This window comes from Oryzias latipes, chromosome 24 (assembly GCF_053564925.1).
Source record: "Oryzias latipes strain Hd-rR chromosome 24, Olatipes_Hd-rR_3.1".
In the NCBI taxonomy this organism is placed as follows: Eukaryota; Metazoa; Chordata; class Actinopteri; order Beloniformes; family Adrianichthyidae; genus Oryzias; species Oryzias latipes.
In genome coordinates, this window is record NC_136260.1 from 5,902,965 (window position 1) to 5,907,845 (window position 4,881).

Genomic DNA, 4,881 nt, shown 5'->3' on the forward strand with positions numbered 1-4,881 from the left:
TGCAGGGAGGAAGTCAGCTCTGCAGAGATTGTTTTCTGCTTTGAGGCTTGATGTGAGACGCTGACATCATGCGGCCTCGCCCATCAGGGGGGGGGTTGGTGAGAACCAGCATCCGCGCCCTTCTTGCTCGTGACTCAGCGCGGTTTTCCTCCAACAAGACCTGAAAGCTCCTGTCAGCAGAGTAGTTGATGAACAAAAGGGACACCTTCAGTCATCTGACTGATCAGTATTTCTGTAGAAAAATAAGAAAACCCTAAAACTGTGCTCACGCTAAACACGATTCGGGCTGAAGAGATGTCCAGTTTAAACGCTAGGCCAATGTGTATACACGTTGACCCTTGTGCTATCTTGTGGGGTCCAGATGACCCAACTCCCAACGTTAACGTGCCTTCAAGGCACTTTAACATTGGGAGTTGGGTCATCTGGACCCCACAAGACAGTGCGCTAAACCTTTTTCTTCAATGATTTGTGATCTTCACTGGTGTCCATGGATTACTTGAAATCTTTCCACCTTTGTCATGGTAGGAAGAACACCTCAATGTAAGGGTGGGGTCATCTGGACCCCACAAGACAGCACAAGGGTTAAGAGGTCCTGCAGCGCATTCTGAACATCAAGTGTGGCACAGCATTCTAGCAGCAGCGCGTTTCAGGCGTCATGGTGTTTCCAGAGTTCAAATATCTGAACTTTGACGATGAGTTCATGTCGGGTCAACCAATCTGAGACTCAGCTTTGGCCCATGACGAGCTGATGTTGTGATCAGCGGGTGGAGGCCAAAACCAACATGGAGGAGAATCTGATCGTCCTCCTGAACTTTGGGTTGTTTTTCTTATTTGTATGAATGCAATAAACGGGGTCACGGAGGGAAGGAAGTTCCTCTGACCCCATTACCACAGAGTCCTGCGCCTCCTGGTGGTGGGAGGAGTTTACTACAATGACTTACCTGTTCCTGTTCAGACTGTCTCCTCCGGTTTAAGTAACCCTTGTGCTATCCTAGGCACTTTAACATTGGGAGTTGGGTCATCTAGACCCACTAGACAGTGCTCTGAACCTTTTTTTTCAATGATTTGTGATCTTCACTGGTGTCCATGGATTACATGAAATCTTTCCACCTTTATCCACCTTTGTCATGGTAGGGAGAACACGTCAATGTAAGGGTGGGGTCATCTAAGATAGCACAAGGGATAAAAAACTTGCTCATCTGCTGCTGGCTCTGCTGTCTTTTGGCTTGTCCATAATCCTCTAACCTGACATTAAACTGAATTGATTTAGTTGGTTTGCAAACTGACTTCCAGCCTTTGATCCAGGTAACCCCGCCCCAACAGCTGGATCACTGATGGGAAGAATTTCCTCCCTCTGGCCTATAAGAGAACCTATACTGAGACACGGGATAACGGACTTAGGTGATGGAAAACCAAATGACCGGTGATCTGAACTAGCATTGGGACTAGCTAAATGGAAATTAGGCTGGGTTTTGCACCAGCAACCCCTGTAATCTAAACCACGCATCTAATCACCACAAACCCACAGACCGTCAGAGTAAAACTTCTCATGCCTCAATGACTGACAGCGACACATGAATGAGTCTGCACAGTGCAATCAGCTGGTGCAGTGCATCATGGGAAGTGTTGTTTGTTTACTGTTACAAGCAAGCCTGCCATCAATCATGGTGGTGGTTGAGAGCAGCCGTCTCCAGACTTTAACAGTTTTTGGACTTGTCCCCCTGTGGAAGATGCTTATTTGAACTTTATGAGTTCACAGCATCGAGATGCAGATGAAACCTGGAAAAAATGCTAAACTGCAGGAAAAAAAACAGAATGTTTACTATGTGGCATCACTTTTGTAATTCATAATAAGAGTTTTTAGCTATTTTTGCTCTGATCTAATAAAATAAAAGCTGATTTTGATATGGAATTAAAACTGTACTTTATAAAAATGGGCTTTTATTAAGGGCAAGTCCATTTTTCTAGTGATTTGGAAATGTTTAAATCGTAATAACTGTTAAAAAAGGAAAATAAAATAAGATTTTAAAAGGATTGTTCACAGACAGCTTTAGTAGACATGTGGACACAGGCGTACAACCAAAACGCCAAAAGCCGTTTCAAATACACAAAATTGTAAAGACTTTCGTTTAAGCAGAATTAAGCTAAACAAACTGATGAAAAACAAAGCGTGAAACACATCATTTTCATAACTCTTTGTATTGCTAAAAAAACTATTTTAATAAATTGGAAAAACAAGAAAAATATAAACATAAATCAACACAGAAATCTGCTGTTTGATCATATCAGCTTGGAAAAAACGTCAGTCCAAAGTTCAAGTAACTTTGAAAGAATTCGGTCTCTCTGGTCTCCCGTGGCTGACTCCATGACTTAGGGGGTGGGGGGCCCGGTCGTCGCTGCTCCTTGCCCTTCTGCCTTGGTTTGGGGTGGGGGTCGGGGCCTCCGGTGCCTGGCGGGGGCGGTGGGGGCTCCGTTGGTCGGGTCCGGTGCTTGGGTGGGGGCGTGGTCCTCTGGGCTTGGGTGTGGGGGGGCGTGGTGGCCTGGCTTGGGGGGGGGGGGTCCCTTTGCCTGTGCTGGGGGGGGTTGGCGGGGGGCCCTGCTGCCATCTACACCTGGGGCTGGGATCGGCCCTTCCTTGGCTCTGGGACGGGACGGGACAACCCTCTTGGGGCCCCCGGTCGCTCTGGGGGTCATCCGCTTCGGCTGCGGGGTCTGGGGTGGGGTGGGGTGGGGGCTTGTCGGCCCTGTCCTGTGGGGGGGCTTTCTGGGGGGGGGGGGACTATTATACGCTCGGGGGGGGGGGTGTCACATTACACCTGAGCCGGGGGTGTCCGTGTCCCTGGGGGTAGGTTCTGGTCCTTGCCCCTGGGCGCTGGGCCCCGCCAAACTTCCAACAGTGGCCGAGCCTGGTCGGGCCATGTTTACAACACCCCTTGTGGGCCCCCCTTTTTCCCCGGGGTGCTCCCCTTCGGGGTGGGGGTGGCTGGCCCCTGCCTTGCTCCTCCCTGGACCAACTGTGGCCTGGGTTGGTGGCTGCCTGGAGCGCGGAGCGGGTCTCCCATGGGGGGTCCTGACTTGTACCTGGGGTTGGGGCGGGGGGATGCCCGGAACTCCTGGGTGGTGATGGGGTGCTCGTCTGGGGCTGTGGGTGCCCTTCTCGGGTGGGGCCCTGCGTTGGGCTCTTCCGGTGCGGCGGGGGAGCTGTTCTCCTGGTTGGGCTGGGGCGCCGCTCTCTTTCCCCCGTGCTTCCCTGCTCTCTGGCTCTGGGGGCCTCGTGGCGGTCCTGCTGGTCCTGGCCTGGGTGGCGGATTTGGTCGCCCGGGGGGCGGATTTGGTCGCCCGGGGGGGCGGTTGTCCCCTGCCTGCTGCCGTGTGGCGTTGGGGGGTTCCGGCTGCCGCTGCTGCTGCGGCGGGGGTCTGGGTGTGGGGGTGGCTGGGCGCTCCTCCTCCTTCTTTTCACATTCCACCCTCCATTTTAGAAGAACATAAACACTCACCTGAGCACAGGTGTTAGCTCACCTTTGCACTAATAGTTTGCATGATTGAATGAATGAAATATTTCACACTAGTTGGTTTTAAGGCATAAGTATGCGTTCGTGAACACTATCTGTTTTGTGTACATGTTGACATGTGAACATTTTTTGCAGCTAGCAGGTGTGTTGATAACATTTGAGTGTGTGTGTGGACAGGCCCCGCCCTTTTAGTACTACATTTGAGCCTTGCCGTAATGATAAACAACCAGTAAACTTGTCTGCTCTATGCTGCTTCATGGTCTTATCCCCCCCTCCCACTATCACCCCCCCCTCTCTAACGTCCCTCTCTCTTCTTCCCTCCTTTCCTTTTCCGTCTGGTCCAACACCAAAGATTTTCAAACATGGTTGAAATTAATAAAGTTTGGCCTCAATTACAAAAGGTTCAGTAACCTGGTTATTCAGTCATGCCTTTGGTTTGTCTGAAGATTCATAACCCCTGTTGTTAAAGTAAAATATGTCCAACACAAGAGGCCCTCAGCTCTCATCTGCCTGCCTAGCTGTTGGACAGGACAAGTTTAAAAAAACAAACACATTTCTTTGTTTATTTCGTTTTCCAGAATCACTTGACTCGATTCTTCTCCTGACTTGTGGAAATGTTGGTCAAATTTGAATCATCAAGGGAGGGAATTTAGGGGTGGGGGGTGGGTTATATAGTAAATAGAGTAAAACTTTTTCTTTTTACTCTCATGTTAAGCAGTGGGTGAGAAGGTCCTGGCTCAAATCCTGGCTGGGTTTCTTTTTGTGTGGATTTTGCACACGTGTGGGTTTTCTCCAGGCACTCTGGCTCCTTCCCACAGTCAAAAAGCATGCTTCATAGGTTGATGGATGATTCTCAGTTGTCCCTAAGTCTGCATGTGATTGTTTGGCCCTGTAACAGACTGGCGGTCGGTCTGGTGTGTACCCCACCTTCACCCAACAGTAGCTGGGATAGGCTCCAGCAACCTTATGACCCTGAATGGTGTTCAACGAGGTCTGAAGATGGATGGATGGCAATAAAGTCAGGCATGAAGTGGATAATCCCACTATGTCTTCAGATTTCAGAAATCTACAAGTTACTTTGAATGAAAATGTCTACTAAATGTAAAATAAATTCACAATATTAACTGTATGCATATTTGTTGTGTATTTTACAGTATGAAATACCAGAAAAATACATAGCAGTTATCCATTAATCACTCGGATTGTTCAGCAGCTGAAGTTTATTGAATATTATTTTTAGATGTTTTTGCACTATTTTTAATCAGGTTATAATAGATGTTGGCGCATACAAACTATCTTGTTTCTCAATGTAGTTGTTTAGATCTTTCATTTTAAGTTTTTGTTTGTTGGTTTCAGCCTCCCTGAATTC